At 38.9% G+C, this 23,366-nt stretch overlaps 1 long non-coding RNA gene across 1 annotated transcript; it reads right to left on the bottom strand.

Annotated features, from left to right (window-relative positions):
- Positions 1–21,652: 21,652 nt before the first annotated feature.
- On the bottom strand, positions 21,653–22,431 carry LOC127085143 (uncharacterized). The gene is made up of 2 exons (XR_007788960.1): positions 22,211–22,431; positions 21,653–22,044 (listed from the first exon to the last, which is right to left on the bottom strand). It is a non-coding gene; the product is annotated as an uncharacterized LOC127085143 (long non-coding RNA).
- Positions 22,432–23,366: the final 935 nt, after the last annotated feature.

Below are 23,366 nucleotides of genomic sequence, written 5' to 3'. Positions count from 1 at the left end.
TGATATATGAGGCTTATATAAGCATGAATGAACTCCTTCAAATCAATTCCATCCATCAAATCACTGATTAAATCCACAGTTGACCAATCTTTGACTTTCTAGGGTTTTGCTTGACTAAAGCACCTTCTGATGAATTCCAAACCCTAATTCCTTGATATCTTGATTCCAAATGATGTCTCAAGATATATGAACCTTTGATGATTGATCATGGTGCCCAAATTCTGCAAGAATGGCCACCATCCACTGCAAATGACTGACTTTGACTTTCTAGGGTTTCTGACTGACTGTGCATGAACTGATGACTTCTGGACATCCAGCCCTTGACTTAAACACTTCAAATGGACCTCCAAGTCATGTGAACTTGTTGGACAAACCCTAAGGCCTTGGCTCCTTGGGAAACACCCTTGCTTGATTGGTTGACTGATCTCCTGATCAGTTTGACCTAGTTCTTGACTTGCTTGCTCTTGAGGCAACTGGGGGCAATGCAATGCTATGCAATGGACTATGATATGTTATGACCTAATATGAGATGGTATGTACAATGATGGGTGCAAATTTGAGGTGCTACAGCTGCCCCTATTCAATCAGCTGGGAACCCGAACGGATGATAGCAGCGCCTGTCAGACTTTCAGGGTAAACAGGGATTGAATACAAAAGAACCGTAGAATTTGCACAACAGGGATCCACCAATGGAAACGTCCACTGGGATTTGATTTTTATTACTGGGTATATATTTTTTTGTTTTTGTTTTCAACGGGTATAACCACATCCAGACACCGCAACGACGATGAATGGGAAAAGAAATCACAACTAGATGCCAACGGACAACTAGGAAAAACTCAACGTTTACCGGAACCAGCGGAGAGGTAAATCCACAAGGGGACAGGTACAACTAGACGTCATAGGACGAATAGGAAGACTCACGTTTATCGACACCAACGGAGAGGAGGAAAACTCAGCCAGACGTCATAGGACGAAAGGTAGACTCACGTTTATCGACACCAACAGAGAGGAGGGAAACTTCAACCAGACGTCATAGGACGAAAGGGAGACTCACGTTTATCGACACCAATGGAGAGGAGGAAAACTTCAACCAGACGTCATAGGACGAAAGGGAGACTCACGTTTATCGACACCAACGGAGAGGAGGATAACTCAACCAGACATCATAGGACGAAAGGGAGACTCACGTTTATCGACACCAACGGAGAGGAGGAAAACTCAACCAGACATCATAGGACGAAAGGGAGACTCACGTTTATCGACACCAACGGAGAGGAGGAAAACTCAACCAGACATCATAGGACGAAAGGGAGACTCACGTTTATCGACACCAACGGAGAGGAGGAAAACTTCAACCAGACGTCATAGGACGAAAGGGAGACTCACGTTTATCGACACCAACGGAGAGGAGGATACTTCTTCGATTTGAAAATCGGAAATTGGCCTGAACGCCATGAGTACATCGACCTGATCGTCGGAAACTCCTTCGGTCTGAATACCGGAAAATTGGCCTGAGTGCCATGAGTACATCGACCTGATCGTCGGAAACTCCTTCGGTCTGAATACCGGAAAATTGGCCTGAGTGCCATGAGTACATCGACCTGATCGTCGGAAACTCCTTCGGTCTGAATACCGGAAAATTGGCCTGAGTGCCATGAGTACATCGACCTGATCGTCGGAAACTCCTTCGGTCTGAATACCGGAAAATTGGCCTGAGTGCCATGAGTACATCGACCTGATCGTCGGAAACTCCTTCGGTCTGAATACCGGAAGAACATGAGACATATTATCTATAGCCGTCAAAACGTAGATAATACACTCGCAGGGAAAATTATCCATAACCGGGTTGTAGGTTGTTAAATGAATAATCGACCGAAAAGAAAGGCATCTGGGTACCAAACTAGGTATGCAAAAGATGACCAATTAAAAGAGGATGAAGTTGCTTACTCGGAGCAAGTATCCAAAAGGAAGTGAAAGACCCAATGGGGACAATACTGCTTGATCAAGGCAAGTATCCAAAGGGGACAAGACCATTAATACCACAAAGAGGGGATTACATCTATCGGTTTGTAGGCAGAAAACCACGGAAAAGTAACCAGTCATCATCGGGATGAGCACAAAGGGTTAACTCCAACAAGGGGATGAAAATGGGATTTTACAACTACCAGCTTGTGGGTAGAAAACCACAAAGATAGGACTTACAGCTACCGGTTTGTAGGTAGAAGCCAATGGAAAAGTAACCAGTCATCATCGGGATGAACACAAAGGGTTAACTCCACCAAGGGGATGAAAGTGGGATTTTACAACTACCAGCTTGTGGGTAGAAAACCACAAAGATAGGACTTACAACTACCGGTTTGTAGGTAGAGGCCAACAAACCATATCCGCCAGGGGATGAAAGTGGGATTTTACAACTACCAGCTTGTGGGTAGAAAACCACAAAGATAGGACTTACAACTACCGGTTTGTAGGTAGAGGCCACAAACCATATCCGCCAGGGGATGAAAGTGGGATTTTACAACTACCAGCTTGTGGGTAGAAAACCACAAAGATAGGACTTACAACTACCGGTTTGTAGGTAGAGGCCACAAACCATATCCGCCAGGGGATGAAAGTGGGATTTTACAACTACCAGCTTGTGGGTAGAAAACCACAAAGATAGGACTTACAACTACCGGTTTGTAGGTAGAGGCCACAAATTCCACTGAGGATGAAATGAATGAGTGTCGATTAGTGAGCAACTATTCATTTATGCCCCAGGGAAGCACAGGAGACAGCCAACAGGAAGCCAATTTAGGATCGATCCAAAAAGGCAGACTGAAACAAGACTCATCCTAATGAGGAAAGAACTCAATAGGGAAAACCCATCCCGTGTAGGGAGGGAACGGAAGCAACCGTCATCCACGAGGATGTATCTCAGTGGGGAAATGGCAGGAAAGGATAGACACTTTCTGCTTAAGGGTTGGCTCTACATGGAGAGATCAGACACACCCATATTTGCTTGAGGAAAATCTACTGGAGAGATTTGTATTACCAAATAGCAAGAGGCAACAATCAACAGATACCCGGCGACAGCTGCAACATGAGTATCCAAATGCTATGATTATGCATGTATGCATTATGCATGATGAATGTATGATGAATGCTGACAAACAGACATGCTCAACACGCAGGTCCGGGAATCAACCGTCCGGAGAGAAAACCAAAGCCACCAGAGAGCAAAGAAAATCCACTGGGGACTGGGATATCAGGGAACATTTATCCTGCAGGGGAGGAAGGCCACCGGAGGCTTCCGGAGGGATCGTCAGTCACAACCGGAGAACAGAGTTCAACATACAGGCGTATGCGCCACAACAACTCGTGATGAAAATCTGAGATACCGAGAAGCGACCAGATCTCTGATGAGAAATACAAAAGCATTGATAAAGCTCCTTACGCGAACAACTCCACTGGGGGATCTATCTGAGGGAATGCCGGATTACGGGGATGTCGATCCTCCAAATACTGAATCTTCCAAGAAAAGCACCCATGCTGGGGGAGATGAAGACTGCTCTGCTGGAGAGGCGAAAGTTGAAGTCTTCAGTAAACACTCTGCTAGGGGAGCTGCCCCACAATAATGTCCGAAACAGCAAACTTGCTGGGGATGCCCCACGATAGGGCTCAAACAGCACTCTACTGGGGATGCCCCACAATAGAGCTAACAGGGATTTGGAGGAAGAATCTGTACTGCCGGGAACATGAAGATGAACAACTTCAACCAACACTGCACTGAGTAACCTCACTGAGGAGAGACCAAACGAGGTTCTTGCAGGACAAAGATACAGTCATGCTCGAGATACGAACAAAATGTCTTACCTGTTGGTAATCATACCACCCTCGGGAGAGCACTGCGGGTCTCCTAGGTATCCTTCCATCATCGTGAATGTTCACTTTGTTTAAGAACAATTTTTGAAAAATTTGTTTATTTTGAAAACAATGATACTTTATCAATTAAACATGCAAAACATTTGTTGAGTCGAAAACAAATAAGAGTGCAAATAATTGGATAAAAGCTCAAATTGATGTGATGGAATGGTAGTCTGCAAAGGGCGAGACTCCATAGATCTGTACAAGTTTGAAATCGGTGATATATATTGGAGAGGGCTACATTGAACATAATGACCTTTCCTCTACCATTCTGAATTTTCGATGTATTCAAAGCTTCAGTCGACGACGAATCGAGAATCCCTGACGGATGACAGATATAGAGCGTAGTCTTGTCAAGATGCAGTTACTTGCCAAATCCCTAATTTTTGCCTAGATTGCCCCAGTGTGAGGTGGTCAATCTAGCGGGATGCAAATTCTCTTTTTTTCAATGTCTCTAACTTTTGCCTGGATCGCCCTTTCGGGTTTTCAATCCACCGAGACGCTCCTTTTTTGCCTAAGTCGCCCTTTGGGGTGTTCGACTTAGCGAGCTTTTGCTTTTTTTTTTTTTTTTTTTTTTTTTAGGCGAAGTATTTCTTGACTGCATCGGAATTCACAGGACGAGTGAACTTCTTCATCCATTGTGGTAAGTGTCAGAACACTGCCTGAAAAGGCTCTCTTGAAAACATATGGACGTTCCTAGCTTGGAGTCCACTTGCCCCTGGAATCGGGCACGAAAGACAAGACTTTCTTGAGCATGAGGTCCCTCGGAACACACGAGGCTTGATCTTCTTATCGAATGCTTTCTTCACTCTCTGCTGATATAACTTGACCATGACACATGGCAGTTGATCTAATCTTTTCGATCGAATTCAGCATTAGTCAACTTGGGACTTTGAGGGTGCTATCTTTCTTTTGTTGTTTTTTTTTTCTTTTGATTTTGCTTTTGATTTTGCTTTCTTTTGATTTCTTTTGATTTTGATTGATTTCTTTTTTTTGATTTTGCACCCTCTTTTTTTTCTTTTTCTCTTTTTTTTTTATAAATGCCCCAGTTGGCTGTTCTGCTGATTCTCGAGATGCAGCTGAGTGTGATCTTCTTTTCTTGCTCAAGAAATCGGGAAATACCGTCAGGAATCCCTTCAACATCATCTTCTTCCGCTTCGAATACAGGGAATTCAAAATTGGGAGATGACGTCCGATCATTATGTTCAATGGGTTTGAGAAACAACCTGCATAAAGATTTTGAGTATAAAAAGCACTTTGAAAATCAAACAAGACAATCGTTATGCAGATGAAAAGATTGCTTTTATTCTTGTTTTTTAAGGTTTTTTGGTGATCACCAATTTCATGCAAAAAAGCAAAAAGGGAAAACAAATGGAAAACAAATGTTTAACATGAATTTATTTGAATGAAAATATCATTGCACAAAATGTTGCCAACAATGTCACCACTTCTCCTTTTGGCATGGGAGAAGGGTTTTTAAACAAAGTGATTATTGCTTTGACTTATGAATGACTGTAGGAAAGCCCACAGTAACCCAATTGTGATAGATCCCACCGGGGATGACAACTGTCAGTATCTCTTGCATCAGTGTCATGAACCGGACCATGTTTGCCCTCATTTCAGCCAATTCTGTCTGAACCTGGTCCATAATCCTCTGATGATTGAGTCTGGTTGAGTACTGATGCGGTCTACGGTCAGCAATCCTGTCTCAGTCAGGAACCAAAGTGAGAAGTCTCTCCCAAGCATGTCTGCAATGCAAGGATGATATGTGCATGCTATGCATGATATGCATGATATGGGTACTATTTTGTCATGAATGATCCTGAAAAGGATATGCGTATGCGAGTTAACTTTTTTTTTTTTATTTTCATGCATTACTATTTTTTTGGAAAATAAACATGCTATGATGCAAATGATGGAGCCATGACTGGTCGGCTGAGTATCACACGACACAGGATCAAAGCTTCGGCTTGAACTCTGGCGTCACAACTTCATCTGAAACCCAAAGTCATCTAAACCAGGTCAACTGAACCAGATCAACATATGAGCAGGTACCCTCAAATTCAGCCCAGGGATCCGAAATAAACGGAACCCTCCGATCAATACCAGGATCAAACCTCCGGCGTCCAGAAATAACGATCCATAAATCCGACTCAAGATCATCAACACGGCATTACTGGCAGAAACTGTATCTGTAGAGATCAAACCCTCCCCTCACTGGTAGGTTCTAAGAACAGAAGTTTGTCAGCTTCAGCCCTTCAGTCGAGAATAATACGTTTACCACTGAAGGTTTGGTATTATTACGGGATAAAAGACCTCTGCTGACTCCCCTCAACAGGATATCCTAGAGCAAGTTCCCAGTCTCGGGGTCCTCGGATTGAGCAGCGAGAATGCGCCCACCAGAGCTAACATAATCACGTCTCGGAGGAGAGGCCTCGACTGAGTTCTCGGGAAATGGTTACCAGAGTCGACGATTTCTAAAGGAATATCTGTCGTTATGGAACACCCATAGGACAAAATATATCCAACAGAAACCTCGTCTGGAATGTGGGTCTCATGAACGACTTATCATAGCAACATGCCATGCAAGCCTCATGACTATCCACTCTAACACCTATGTGTACACTCAAGCCTGGGTAGTGGGCTTCACTCAGAACATCCACCCCAAATCGGAGGAACCAACCTGTACAGAATCCAACATGATGCCAATATGATGCATACAAACAGATGTGCAAACAATAAATAACATGAATGCAATAAATAACAGCACAAAGCAACCAAAAGCCCTAACCTAGAGAGCGCTAGGAGAGACTCGCTTAGGGAAGATGGACCAGCACAGGTCAACTTCTCTTTAGCTTCCCCAGCAGAGTCGCCAGCTGTCGCATTACGCGAAAAACCGGCGGGAAAAGAAAGAAACAACAGAGCCGCCACCGTGCGTTATTTATCCCAAAAGAGGGAAAGGAAACGCTCGAAGTAAACCTAGGAAAGAACATGGTCTCGCGACCAAAGAGAATGGGTTCGGGAGTCGGTTATGCGAAGGGAAGGTATTAGCACCCCTACGCATCCGTAGTACTCTACGGGATCCACGCACAACAGGAAGGAATATTGGTTGCTAAACACTGCTCAAACTCACACACACTGGCTGAAAAGAGACAAAAGAAACTGACTGAAACTGACTCGGCAGGACATCGTATCCTGGGCCTACTTAGTCTATCAGGCATAGACATCAGAGTCGAAGTAGTTCGGACTGGGGAAACGACACATGCTCGCTAGGATATCGTATCCTATGCATACGTATCTTCTCGGACGAGAGAAGAATCAGAGCATTCGTAGCTCGGCTGACACGCACACAACAAAACAAGACAAAGGCAAACATGGAGCCCGACTGCCAATCGCTGGACTTATGTCAGCATCCGAACCTAAACACACGCAAAGAGGCAAACGTGGAGCCCAAATGCCAATCACTGGACTTACATTGACATCCGAACCTAAACACACACAGGAAACCAACTGCCAATCGCTGGACTTATGTCGGACTCCAACCAGAACACACACAAGGGTGGTTAAGACACAAAGGTGGAAAAAGAAAAAGGGCGCCCGGAGAGATCAGCTCAATCTCCTGCCTACATACTTCATCTGGTGTGAAGATCAGGGCGATGTAGTTCCCCTATGCAGGGATAAGGATCTAGCCTAACCAGATAACAGAGGGAGACACAACTCTAGGGAGACTACGACTCGAGCCTAGATGTTGTCATGCAAAGTCAGCCCTAAGTTAAGGTTTCTAGCTAACTGGCACAGGGAGCCAGCCTATCCTAGACATGACTTGCACAGGAAGCAAGCCACACACACACCTAACTTGCACAGGAAGCAAGAAGGATCTCGATTGCAACTAGGGCAAGAGAAAGGGGAGGTCTCAATCGCAACGAGGGCGAGAGAAAAAAAAAGGTCTCAATCGCAACGAGGGCGAGAGAAGAGAATTAGCGTTAGTAGTTAGTCAAACTCGACAAGACATCGCATCTCGTGCCTACGTATCTCATCTGAACATGAGAATCAGAGTTGCCGTAGTTCGGCTACGGAGGGATAAAGGATCTCGATTGCAACTAGGGCAAGAGAAAGGGAAAGTCTCGATCGCAACGAGGGCGAGAGAAAGGATCGCAACGAGGGCGAAAACAAGCACGGATTAGTTGTTAGTCAAACTCGACAAGACATCGCATCTCGTGCCTACGTATCTCATCTGAACATGAGAATCAGAGTTGCCGTAGTTCGGCTACGGAGGGACAAAGGATCTCGATTGCAACTAGGGCAAGAGAAAGGGAAAGGCTCGATCGCAACGAGGGCGAGAGAAAGGAAAAGGCTCGATCGCAACGAGGGCGAAAGAAAGGATCGCAACGAGGGCGAAAGCAAACAAGGATTAGTCTAAACTAAACCTAACTTGCACAGGAAGCAAGTCAAACAAACATGCAAGCACAGGTAGCACACACTATACACAAGCAAGGGGCTCAAACAAGGCTAGGTTTTAGTCGAGGGGTCATATCAACCTCAACAAACAAACCTCTGGAGATGGGGTGAGTGTTGCTCTTAACCTTGCCATTGAGGGGCTAAGGTGAAGCAGATGAAAGGAGATGAGGGGTGTGCCTCATTGCTTCTATCCCTGGCCTGGGAGAGCATTTGACAAGAATGTGTGGGTTCAGAAAGTGGGAACCCTTCTACACATTTGATACTGACTCAACTGTACAATTTGCACCAGATCTTGGGTTTTTATCTGTGATGCATCAACACAGTGGTGTGAGCAAAACAGAAGACACACTGAATAGCAGGGGATAGGTTGCTTATCCCTTGGTTCTGCCAATTGCCTCTTCACTTAGGAGGTCTTTGACTTTGTACAAGGACAAATTAAACATACACAAGCATTGCCTCTTAAGGAGGACTTCAGACAGTTTGCCCGGCCAAATAACAGGCCGGGTCTCCAGACTACATGAAGAGAGAGTAATTATACCTCAAAAGCAAATTGCTAAATAGCAAAGCAAGCAAATAAAGCAACTAAAGGGTACCTGAAAAAGTCAAACTAATCAGTAAACAGTTCAACAGTTTAAATCAAAAGGAAATGAATCAAACAGTTAAATCAGAGGGACCAGCACAAGAATCAAGTCACATGAGTCACACCTACAAAACAAAGGTTAGCACATGATATATAATCAAGCTCAATCAAATTGGCAATGGTTCTTTGAGGCATTATTGCTTAACCTGAAACAAGTGAACTCAACATAAGCCAAGAGACCACTAGGACAAGCCTAGGGTCAAAAACAAAAGGGAAAGTCAAAACAGCAAACAAATAGTCAACCAAAGTCAAGTTCAAGCATTTAAGAAGCAAGCACAATTGGATTCAAACTCATATCATGCATCATTATCATTTTATAGACCAAAGAAGGCAAAACATGGCAAAAGGGAGCACAAAGAGGTCAACAGCAAGACCAAGCTCAAAAGCAAACATAATCAATTCCAAAAATTACGACATAATTCGTACTCAATCACAATCCATATAATGACATGCATATAAAATTTCAGCTCAATTGGATCATGGGAAGATGGTCAATTAAAATCAGGAAGTCAACACACATTCAAGCATGCACAAAGAAGTCAACAAAACATGTGTCATCTTCAAAAAATCATAACTAAATGAAAACAGATGAGAAATGGATGGGATCAACACCAATGCAAAGCTCAAGATGTCTAGTATGCATATGTGAAATTTCATGATCATACAATAAGATATGAGAATTTCCCAATGAAATGGCAAGAGGTGTCACATAAAGTCAACAATTGACTAGGCAGAGAAGAAAAATCACAAACAAATAGGAAATAGCACAATTAATTCCAGGAAAAATCACACATCAACTAGACATATAAGAAATGGCTCATGCAAAATTTCACATTATTTGAAAGCCAGGAAGCATGTGAACAAAAATCAAGAAATTGCATAACATTGGTGTGACACAAATTGTCACACCCTACTTCAAAAAATCATATCTCACACACCACATATGATAAATGCACAAACTTTACATCAAAATGAGGATGAATGAGTGTAGATTAACCACAAAAAATTTCAAGGTCATTGGATGCAACATGATCATTTCACAAAAGGATTGGCAAAAGGTATCAAATAAGCATACATGTTAAGAAATCTAGAGCCAATTAAAATCTAGCCAACCAAAAATTCAGAAAAAATCATGATAAAATAGTAGACATTCAACAGGACATGATGCAAAAAATCCCATAATTTTTGGAGTTGAAATGAATGAATTAGGAATTTTATAAGTTGATGAATCAATTGAGACAACATGAACAAAATAACATGGAATGCTAGGTCAACATGGTTGACCGGTGGCAATTTTGCAATTACCACCCTTACTTATCAAAACGCAGAGTTTAGGGCCACAAAATAGAATGTTCTGATTGGCCAGTTCCTCAATGGAACAGTAAATTCGCAGGGCAAGTAAACAAACAGCCAATCGCATTTCTGGGCAGATTTTCTTAGGGTTTGTATACAACAGCAACATATGATCATCTTCATGGTTCATCATCATCAAACAAATTTCAAATAACAATGTACAAATCGCATGGCAGTGATATGGTGGTGTTCATGCAACGAAAACAACAACAGTAGCCAACACACATGCATACATGAAGCAAGATATTTCTGGAAAAATATTAGGGTTCATCACAACAGCATGGCTTCACCATCTTCAAATCAACTCGAAATTTTTTTTATGCCCAGAACAACAAATTAAATACATCAATGGAATCATCAGACCACATACAACACAAATATGACAACCAATCTCACTAACTCATCCTAAGCAAGGCAAATCGAGTGAAAATAAGTTTGAGCACACAAATGGAAATTCAGATTTCTCACGCATATCATAACCATTTTGAATGATACAAGTTGCAATGGATTCAGCGTGGCAAGAACTACAAGAAACATAGCATTATTTTGAGAAAAGAGGAACTCGAAACCTTACTTGAATTTGAAACAAATGGTGAATCAGTGGTTGTTTGAGTGATGCAGCTCGAAACAGATGAACACGAAGCTTTGAAATGATGAATCCTTGAGGTAGGTTAGCTCAATGATGCTTGGAAACCCTCAAAACTCGATTTGCCATTGTTGTATGCTTGGAAAAACAGAACTCAAGATGATCTTCCAGCTGGTGTTATATGCTTGCAAAGAGCTCACAAAGGTGGCTAGAGCATGGAACAATGAAAGAGTCCTCGAGTTCTTTGAAGCCTTGGCCAGAAATTCCAAATCGTGCCAATTCCAAAATGAGAGAATGAGAGTGTTTTTCTGTGCTTGGAGGCTGTTATTCTAGGTTTAGAAATGTCAGAAAATGGTTTATATATGACTGTTTAAGGTTGCTTAATCATGTGCTAATCCAAGTTAACTTAAATGAAGTGATTTTGCATATTTGCTAATTTTGACATATGGAAGTGGAGGTGTATGCTTCTGGCCGAGTTGGGCTTGCAAACAAGTCTCAAATAACAATTAAAACAATTTCCAAATGGCCACTTGTGCTGAAAAGCCTTAATTCAAAAAGTCAACCATTGGTCAAACTTGAATTTTAATGAAACAAGTCAAAAAATGCCATTTTGATCCATAGATTTTTGGTACATGAAATTTATGTTTTTGGAAAGAGGAGATGAAATGTGGTTTGTAGGAAAAAACCCCACCAAAATTGGACAAATGGTTCATGAGATATGGCCCTTTGAAGTTCACAAATTTTTGAAATTGAATTGATCATATCTTGACAACCATACATGGGATTTGAGAGTTCTTGGACTTTTTGAAAATGGGAGAACAAGATCTTCAACTTTCATGTTGGGCAAAAATTCATTTGAAGCTTGTATCATGATGCAAGTTGAGGATCAAGAAATTTCCATTTTTGGCAGTTAAAATTACAGGTCCAGTTTCTATTTTTGGAAATTTTCTGATTGACTTCAAATTCTTCCATGATGAGGTTGGACATGATATATGAGGCTTATATAAGCATGAATGAACTCCTTCAAATCAATTCCATCCATCAAATCACTGATTAAATCCACAGTTGACCAATCTTTGACTTTATAGGGTTTTGCTTGACTGAAGCACCTTCTGATGAATTCCAAACCCTAATTCCTTGATATCTTGATTCCAAATGATGTCTCAAGATATATGAACCTTTGATGATTGATCATGGTGCCCAAATTCTGCAAGAATGGCCACCATCCACTGCAAATGACTGACTTTGACTTTCTAGGGTTTCTGACTGACTGTGCATGAACTGATGACTTCTGGACATCCAGCCCTTGACTTAAACACTTCAAATGGACCTCCAAGTCATGTGAACTTGTTGGACAAACCCTAAGGCCTTGGCTCCTTGGGAAACACCCTTGCTTGATTGGTTGACTGATCTCCTGATCAGTTTGACCTAGTTCTTGACTTGCTTGCTCTTGAGGCAACTGGGGGCAATGCAATGCTATGCAATGGACTATGATATGTTATGACCTAATATGAGATGGTATGTACAATGATGGGTGCAAATTCGAGGTGCTACACCTGTGTATCAATACATGCGCATTAGGCATCGATACATACTAGTGAAATAATCACATGCATCGATACATACGAATTATGCATCGATACATGATTAATAAATTTCACCAAAAATTCACATATCTTACAGTATGCATCGATACACACTCTTATGCATCAATACATAAAGCTGTTTTATGTTATAACAGTAACTGTTTTGCAGCATATATAAGACAGGTTATGACAGTAGTGCAAAAGACGAATTCATTGAGGGAAAACAATTGAACACAAGATCAAAAGCAATGTTGGAGCAATTGTTTGAGAGCAATTAGAAACCTGAAAGAGACTTCATCTTCTTCATCTTCTCAATCACTTTTCTTCAAGAACATTTACACATAACCATTCTTGTTCTTTGGATTAAAGAAGCATCGAGATAACGTTCAGTGGTACGATCAAGGATCTAGCTGTGGTTTGCAGTGGAACGATCGAGGATCTAGCTGAGTTGAAGATTGAAGGGGGTTTCTAGGAAAAACCTACTGGTTTGTCCTTCAAGAACTGGAGTGTTCTTGAGGGTTTGGGAGTCACGTTTGCAGAACATATTCAGCCGCAGCGTTGCGTTTGGAAATCGGGGGATTTCGCAAGCAGGTCGTGGAACCGGTGAATTGTTTGCAATTTCGTACAGGAAAATCTTGATCGTGCTCAGATCAAGTGAAGGTTCATACAAGAAGAGGTTCTTAGAGTTTAGAATTCTGTCTTTGTATCATAACCTTGTATCAACGGATTCGGCAAATATTGATAATCAAAGTTCTCAATTTCATTTGAAATTGAGAGGGAGACGTACCCACACGCGAGGACGACGTGGGGAACTTCCTTACCAAATCTCTGCGTATCGTATTCTTACCTTACTCCTCTTTACGTTTTAAAACTGTTTTCGCAATTTCAGTTAGTGTGTGGTGATTGTTCCTGTTGCAAGACAGCAGTGGCAAGAAAACTTTTAATCAAACTCCATTGCTGTTTATCATCGATCACATACACACCAACTGTTTGACAAAACGGTTAGCTAGATTTTATTCATTGGAAATAGACTTTAATGATAAGTGCATTCAATTAGTTAAAATTCTGGTGTGAATTGTTTATGTCATTCTCATTAAAATCCAGCAATTAAACTTGTGTGTCCGGCTTTCTAGTAGCGGTTCAGAATAGACAGAAGTCGATTCGGGACTGATTTTTCCGCCAACTTTGAAAACTCTGATAAAATTTCAAATCCGTTAAATTTCAAAGAGGTGATCTATTCACCCCCCCTCTTGATCACTAGCCACACCGTCTAACAGACCTGATGCTCATGATCCATATTAAGGTATGGACGCCAAATGAACTGTAATGTTAAAGACGATAGGATTTAAATGAATGTAGAAAAATTCAACATAATATGACGAATTAATGAAGTTATTTTGCTTACGTCTGTCGGTCGAAGGTGATCCAACAGGTTGCGATACTGAGTAATACAGTGTCTCGGACATCTGCTGTAATTCATACCACGTGCCAACCATCTACACCAAAAAGTTAAAATAAATTAGTTATGGGTACTAAACTGTAAGGAAGTAAGTAAAGATATAACAATTTAAACAACTTACTTTTTTGCATATGGAAAAGTGAAGGGGTTGTTATTGACTGGTGCTAGAGACGGTAGTCTTGACCATCCCCATGCTTGTAGCAAAACAGCACATCTAGAAAATGTAGATGTGTCTTTGTGGGAGTTTTTGCACAACGAACTATAGAGATAGGCTAGACATGCGGATCCCCAACTGTAACTACCTATTCTATCTATATGTCTAAGTAAAGGTAAGTACATAATATGCATGCTAGAACCACTACCTTCGGGAAATAAAAAGGATCCTAGTAACAACATAATGTAACATCTAGTTTTGATTATTCGAGCATCTTCGGTAGAATGCTCATCTAAATATAAACTATTATAATATGACTTTAGGCGTGAGAGTAGTATACCTTGACCTCTAGCATTATCATCTAACAAATCAGTGTCTAAAAGCTCCATGCAAATTGAATTTGCATAGTTGGTCTTACCATTAACAGCTTTGCCTTCAATTCGTAGTCCTAAAAGCATGTAGACGTCTTCTAACGTCACGGTACACTCACCGGTTGGAAACCAAAATGTGTGTGTCTCTGGCCTCCATCTTTCGCATAAGGCTAGAATGAACTTGTTATCTATAGACCAAGACATAATCTTGCTAATGTGACCAAAACCGGCGAATTCAACATAAGGTTGAATCATCGGGTCCATTGGGACAAATTCGTGGACTCGAGTTCGAAACCTTGATACATCCTATAATAGAAATAATATAACACTTGACTAAGTTGGTATTTCAAAATAAAATGGGGTTGGTGGAGATGAAACATAAAAAATTAGTATAAGAAAAAACTTACGTATGTTGCGATGTTTGCAACTGTTCCTCTGTGTGCTTCGCCCATTGTGAGTAAAGACATATTGTTGGGGAGTTGGTGTAGATGAAATTGGAAGATTTTGTTGAAGATGAAATTGTAAAAGAAGTAATGTAGATGAAGTAGTGAGAATGTTGGTGTGGAAGAATTGTTGAAGGAGTGGATGAATTTATAGGCAAATGGAGGAGAGCATAAAAAATTGTGTTTGCATGGTGTCTCCACCTCATTTGGCGACCATGTACAATAATAAAGAGGGGGCGCCATTCAAATTGGCGACACCATAGGGTACATGCATGCAAGGCTAGTTCTGAATGCTTGGTTTCGAGGACTGACTCCATGGGGGCGCCATCCAAATTGGCGACCATGTACAAGCCTTAAGTGTAGGCGCCAAACCAATTGGCGCCACCATCTGCATGTCTGACATGTGGCATTGTTGTCTCCTGCATGCTGAACAACTCACTTATGGATGGCTTGCATGATTGACACATCATCTCTGACCATCTTAGGTGTCCGACACGTGTCTGTGTTGTCTCCTGCATGTTGATTACTAGCTTCTTGATAGCTTGCGTGGTTGACACATCATGTCTGACCATCTTAGGTGTCCGACACGTGGTTGTCTTGTCTCCTGCATGCTGATGACTAACTTCTTGATAGCTTGCCTGGTTGACACATCAACTCACACTGTCTTGCAGGATTGACACATCATCTCAGACACGTGGCTCTCTAGTATCCTGCATGTTGAAGACTCACTTCTTGATAGGTTGCCTGTCTGACACATCAACTCACACTGTCTTGCCTGACTGACACATCATCTCAGAACTGTCTTACATGTTCGACACATGGCTATCTTGTCTCCTGCATACTGAAGAGTCACTTCTTGATAGCTTGCCTGGTTGACACATCAACTCACATTGTCTTGCAGATTGACACATCATCTCAGTCACGTGGCTCTCTAGTATCCTGCATGCTGAAGACTCACTTCTGTCTTGACTAGCTAGCATGCTTGACACATCAACTCACACTGTCTTGCATGACAGACACATCAACTCATGACTAGCTACCATGCTTGACACATCAAATCACACTGTATTGCATGACAGACACCTCATCTCAGAACTGACTTGCATGCTTGACACATTATCTCAGAGTAGCTTCAATGTCCGACACATCATCTCAGAACTAGCTAGCATGTGAGACACTGATACCATCTATTTAAGTGTCTTACTATCAACATCCAAGACACTTCACTCACATTCATCTGCACTTGCAAAATAGTTTTCATCTCCAAAATGTCATCTTCATCATTATACAGTGTCAACGTTCACTGCAACGGTGAAACTTTTGAGTCTGAGCTTCATGGTTTTTGTTTTAGAAACACTGATACCATTAGAGTCACGATGAAGAGAAATGCAACCTTTTTGCATTTGAAAAAAAGAATACAATCCTTTATAGGATCAGGTATTGTGTCAAAGATGACATATCAAAATCCTATATTTTTTGAGAATGGTCAATGCAAGTTTTTCCCCCTTAAGATACGAGACGATGAAGATGTTCAAAACATGTTTCTTAGTCATGAACATTCAGGCATGGATTGTATCGAGTTGTACATTACTCTACAACCATGTATACCGTCTCAACAGTCTCAACTAACCGATCAGGATGCAGCTGGTGAAGATGCTGCAGATGATGCACAATGGTCAGATGAACTCAACCCAGAAGCAGAAGTAGAAGTCGACGTTTTTGATGAAGAAGAAGAGGAGACTAAGATACAGGTTGATCACATCCTGAACAACGACGATGAAGATGAGGCTCAACCACCACCAATACCTCCTAGTCATGCCTACAATCCTCCTCAACATATGACAAATATGGATCTTCACGACGATGAAACGTCCGACAGTGTCTTCTATAATCCGTATCTGAGACCAGTAGGCGAATTAAAGGTGGGAGACATGTTTCATACCAAAGAAGAATGTGTCTTGGCAATCAAAAAATTCCACATGAACAACTTTGCTGACTTTACAGTGAAACGCACTGATTCTAGAAGGTATGTTATCGAATGTCGTAACATGCTTTGTAAGTTTCGTTTGGCTGCATCTTACAAGAAGAAAAATGACTCTTGGGAGATCGCTTCAATAGACCCACCACACAGTTGCGTTGCAACTAACGTTGAACAAGATCACCGTAAACTGAGCACAACTTTGATATGTTAAGACATTCTGCCATTGGTAAATAAAGACCCATCAGTGAAGGTGAGTATAATTATATCCCATATCCGAACAACATATAACTATACTCCATCTTACAAGAAAGCATGGATTGCGAGGACAAAGGTTGTTGAACAGGTTTTCGGCAACTGGGAGGATTCATTCAAGGAATTACCACGGTTTTTATGGGCACTAAAAACTTATGTCCCAGGAACTGTGGCAATTCTGGAGACAGTGCCAGCAATGATGCCAGACGGAACCTGTGCTACAGGTAATAGAATATTTCACCGTCTCTTTTGGGCATTTGACCCGTGCATCAAAGGTTTCGCTTTCTGCAAACCTCTCCTGCAAATTGATGGCACCTGGTTATACGGAAAATACAAGGGTACTTTGCTCATGGCAGTTGCACAAGACGGTAACAACAATGTATTTCCCATTGCCTTTGCTCTTGTCGAAGGTGAAACGGCTGGTGGATGGGGTTTCTTTCTTCGACATCTCAGAACGCATGTCGCTCCACAAGCCAATCTATGTTTGATTTCAGATAGACATGCTGCCATTGAAAGTGCCTACAATAACCATGACAACGGATGGTATGATCCTCCTTCTACACATGTCTACTGTATCAGACACATTGCACAAAACTTCATGCGTGCTATAAAAGATAAGAATCTTCGCAAGAAGGTGGTGAATGTTGGGTATGCTTTAACTCAACCGTCATTTCAATATTATCGTGATGAGATTCGACTGTCTAATGAAGACGCGGGGAGATGGATAAATAACATCCCAGTAGGGCAGTGGACAAGAGCATTTGACGGTGGTTGTCGATGGGGCCACATGACAACAAACATTGTGGAATGCATGAACGGGGTTTTCAAAGGGATTCGAAATCTGCCAATAACCGCCTTGGTAAGATCAACCTATTATAGGTTGGCTTCTATGTTTGCAACCAGAGGTGAAAGATGGAGTGCAGTGTTAATGTCCGGACAAGTATTCAGTGAGTGTTACATGAAGGTCATGAAAGAGGAGAGCATCAAAGCTACGACACACGCTGTAACAGTGTTTGACCGTCATAGACAAAATTTCAGCGTCCAGGAAACAATGGGAAACAACGAGGGGAGACCAAATTTAGCCTACGCTGTTAGACTACACAGAAGTTGGTGCGAATGTGGAAAATTTTAGGCCTTCCGCATACCTTGCTCCCATGTCATTGCAGCATGCGCTTATACTCGTCAAGACGCTTACACCCATTTATCTGATGTGTACAAGGCCAACACCATCATGAATGTATATAGTCAACGCTTTTCAGTACTACCAATGGAGGATTACTGGCCTCCATATGAAGGAGATATTGTTTGGCACAATGAACAGATGCGTAGAAAGAAGAAAGGAAGGCCAAACAGCACACGTATCAGAACAGAGATGGATTCCACAGATAAAATGATAAGATTATGTAGTATCTGTCGTCAACCAGGACACAACAAAAACAACTGTCCCAATCAAGGAGCATCATCTAGATCTTAAGATTTTTGTAACATTTTATTTAGATCTTAAGCTTTTTGTAACATTTTATTTAGATCTTAAGCTTTTTGTAACATTTTATCTAGATCTTAAGCTTTTTGTAACATTGTATTTCTGTAACAATCAATCATTATATATCATTAAGTTCTTGTTACAACGAGTTTCATAACCAACATCAGTACAAAACATCTGAAAACATAAATAATTCTAACTGATTACAACAATCAAATTAATGTCGTCTCGACCGAACATCATTTTCCTAGCATCCTTATCAGTCTTCATTCGCACCCAACCAAAGATACTGTCAAGTCTCTCAATATTTCTGATTTTTCCCCCTTCTGGTATTTTCCCGTCTAACCATCGAACCGACTCCCTCTTCAGTTGATCTAACGTGGTGATGTTCCAAAACAGCATCACCAATTGAGGTTTGTCTCTCGCATAAATCACCTTACCGTATCGGCGACGAACACCAAACATGATAGCCAAATGATTATATGAGTTGTGGAACAATAGGTCACACAACACATCTATTTATAAGACAAAAAAGGCATTTTATGAGGGACTCGCCAATTGAGTTGGCGCCTCCTTTTAAAACCTACACAAAGGCGCCAATTGGATTGGCTAAGGCACCTGCCCTAGCCAATCCAATTGGTGCCTCTATTCAAGTTTTAACAACAGTCGCCATATGAACAACTTTCATGTTCATCAAAAATCCATTTGAAACTTGGAAGCTCATCATTCATTTCAAAACATTATAGGTCATTTTGACAGAAACCCTAATTTTGGGTCAATTTCGCAGGGACCTAACTCACTCATTTTTAATTATTTTGAGGTGGGACCAAGTGCATTGGAAAATTTAAGATGTCTACTTCAATTGTTATGTTGGACAAAATTTCATAACTCTAAAAGAAACACATGAAATAATGCAAGACATTATAGGTCATTTTGACAGAAACCCTAATTTTGGGTCAACTTCGCAGGGACCTAACTCACTCATTTTTAATTATTTTGAGGTGGGACCAACCGCATTGGAAACTTTAAGATGTCTACTTCAGTTGTTATGTTGGACAAAATTTCATAACTCTAAAAGAAACACATGAAATAATGCAAGACATTATAGGTCAGATTACAGTTGAAAAACTCAGAAGTCCAACTTCAACTGCCCATAACTTTCTCATAAAAAATCCAAATGATGCAAAATTTATATCCAAATTTATTGTCTTGAAAAGATCTACAACTTTCATGTTGGAGGGTTTTTCATTTGAGGCTTTTTTAAGGGATGCGCCAATTGGATTGGCGACCCCTCTTAAAAATTACACATAGGCGCCAATTGGATTGGCTAGGGCAGGTGCCCTAGCCAATCCAATTGGCGCCTCCTTGCAATTTTTAAGAGGGGTCGCCAATCCAATTGACGCCTCCTCCTAAAAGTGGGATATTTTGGAAATTTTCCTGAAAAGTGGGGTATTTTGGGAAATTTTTCGAAAATGTGGGTTATCTCGATAAAAAAACTCATTTTATCCCTATAAAATTGATCTTATAAATGAAGAGGGCCGTATCAATTAAACCTTGAACCTTCTTTTCTTTCGGACCAAGCAAGTCATTGTACCCTATATCACTGATTAATCCTTGAATTATGTTCACTTCTCACTAGCCTTGGTCACATTATGATGCATATTATCAAATATTTCTTTGTTTCACTTTTTAGTAGAGGCTTTAGAGATCTCAAATTTAGAGATAATATATATATATATATATATATATATATATATATATATATATATATATATATATATATATATATATATATATATATATATATATATATATATATATATATATATATATATATGGTCTTACAAATTTTAACAATCAAGTTAACTTTGATGTATGTCATTGCCATATCAAAACATCTTTTATTATTATAAAATTTTATAGATATAACATATATAAGAATATTTTTTAATTTAATAATAAATTTTTATATAAATATATAATAAAGAGTTATTAATAATTTATAATATTATTATACAAATATAAGACCTGATCAATTGACATCATAATGGCATACTTCATTTCTTATAAAATAATATTGGATATTTTTATAATAAAATGTTGAAAGTTGATAAATTTTATATGTTAATAGGATACAATAATATTACCTCATTTGATAAAATTTAATAAAATTTATTTTTTATGTATCTTGCTAATATGAGGTAATTCTTTATTTAAATTATATTTTATAGGCATAATTTATATGAATTAAAAATTCATAAATATATAATCTAACAATCCTTATTTACTTTTTTTTCAAAAAAATGTTTAATTCATTAAAAATTATTTAATAACTTTTAAATAATTTTTTTAAAAATTATCTACTAAAAAACTTGAGTTGATGATTGTTTCGTCTTTTGTCCACCTATCATTGCCTATAAGTCACACTCATTTTGTAAACATACATTTTCTTACTATATTTATATTTATAAAAATGCCTCTATTTATATAAAAGTTAATGATGAAGAGAAAAAATTTGAAATAATTTTAGCATTGTTCATTTGAACGGATAATATATCTATGATATTTTAATTAAATTATAGTGTTAAATATATTTATGATATTTTTAAATATTTCATATTTTAGTTTTAATAATCAAAATTTTATTTTTAAAAAATCATTATTCTAAAAATTTACATCCATATTTCGATTTAAACCGTTGTTAAAAGTAAATCATCATTAAAATCATCGTTAATTATATCGTTAAATCGTAAAAATCGTCCCTAAATTATAAGAGGGACAAAAATGAAAATAAAAATTTTAGGATAACCATTTTATTAAGTTGGAAAATATAGATTTATATATTAAAAAAAATATAGATTTCATTTTATTAAGTCGGAAAATTATACAATACAGAAGAAAAATTAATTAAATCAGATAATATCTCCACAATTGTATAACTTTAATTATAATATGAACACTACATCGAAATAAGCACTCTTATTTACCACATTGTAGAGTGCAAGTGACGTGTGCGAACTAGTGTTGTAAAAACAAATTGGACTTTTCTACTCATAAAATAAATTTAAAAAAAACTTATTATATACAACAATTAATCTAAGAAGAAGCTGCAGGAGATTGAGTTGGATTGGTTTCAAGTTCATTAAGCAGCTTCAAAATCTCTTCTCTCTTAGCCACCAAAGGCTGTATTTTGGAATCTAACTTTTCAAGCTTTTGCTTAAGTATTACAGGATCCTTCTTATCTCCAGGATTCTTCTTCTTTTTCTCTTTCTTTTCCTTCTTATCCTTCTTATCAACCTCAACCTCTTCTCCATGTTTAACTTCTTCTTCCGTTCCTCCCATTCTTGAAAATAGTTTTGTAATATTCCTCTGAAAAATCAATAGTGTTTAAGATAGTCAAAAATCTCATATCTCATGTTTATATATATTTTGACATTCAATGACATACCGATGCATATAAAATTAATAAACAAAAAATGCAGAAACAATTGAGCAGTGGAGTTAAATTGATTAAAGAAATGAAAGAATATATCACCTGGAAGCAGGACTCCAACAAAAGTGCTTAATCAATATGCAGAGCAAACTCAATTCAATTTGTATGGAATTGGCAGAGCCAAATAACAGAATCTCCTTCGCTAATTTTCAAGACCAATTAAGCGAAAAGCACTGTTACCCCTATATTTGTAATTCAATGGTTCTAAATACTACTATCATTTTTTCCACTAATAGTCGCAGGTCCCTAATTATTTGCTATTTTTGACTTTTCTAATACCCATTGATTTGATTGGGTAGTATCAGATTTAAAAATATGGCTTATTTTTTTTTATCATATGAAAATTATCGTAGGTATATGAAAATTGATAATCTCTTTTAACTTTTTATAATATTAAAAAAAATTAAATTGTTACTTTTCAATCAATATTTTTTTATATATAATATCTTTAATTATTTATTATTATTTATTTTATTTTTTCTCTCTATAATAATTATTTAGGATTAATTTTGACAAAAGTGCAATTAATATTACGTTAAACTTTGCAAGTGACAGTTAAAAAGAAATATTTTTTTATTTAAAAAATGACATTTAAAAAAACAGATGGAATATTAATTTTGTAATTATTTTAAAAAGACTTAAATGCACTTTTTGTCCCTTTTGTTTGAGCATTTTAAACAATTGGTTCCCCTATTACAAAATCTATGATTTTGGTCCCTTAATTTTGATTGTGTTTGGATTTGCATGGTTCCCTATTCAATTTTGATTATGTATCAATTCATTAATGACGCGACAAGTACTATTTGGATCCATGTCAGCATTTCTTACTATTTTAATTCTCAGCTGGATTGTAAGAAATATTAAAAAATATTTTGGAAATTAAAAAAACAATTTATAAAATCAGAAATTGAAATTCATCCATGCATTTTCTTCGTTCTTAGAAATTGAAACCCTAATCCCCTTTTGGCAACCCCTAATCTCCGAATCACCTCTACTGTTCAAGTGTGCGTTTTGTACATGCCGGAATTTGTGAACTTGTGTTTCAGAGGTGAGTTTTTACGAATATGAAGAACTCTGGAAGTCAAAAGGAGAGGAATGAAAGGGTCAAATATTATGTAAGGTATGTATTGTTGTCTTTTTGGTCCTGTTAGTTTAGTTTTGCTAAAGTATTGTTGTATCCTTGTGGTCCATGGTGTTA

Source organism: Lathyrus oleraceus, chromosome 5, assembly GCF_024323335.1.
Source record: "Lathyrus oleraceus cultivar Zhongwan6 chromosome 5, CAAS_Psat_ZW6_1.0, whole genome shotgun sequence".
NCBI classification, from domain to species: Eukaryota; Viridiplantae; Streptophyta; class Magnoliopsida; order Fabales; family Fabaceae; genus Lathyrus; species Lathyrus oleraceus.
Note: the sequence above shows the minus strand (reverse complement) of the source record. Positions and strands in the feature narration are given on the sequence as shown.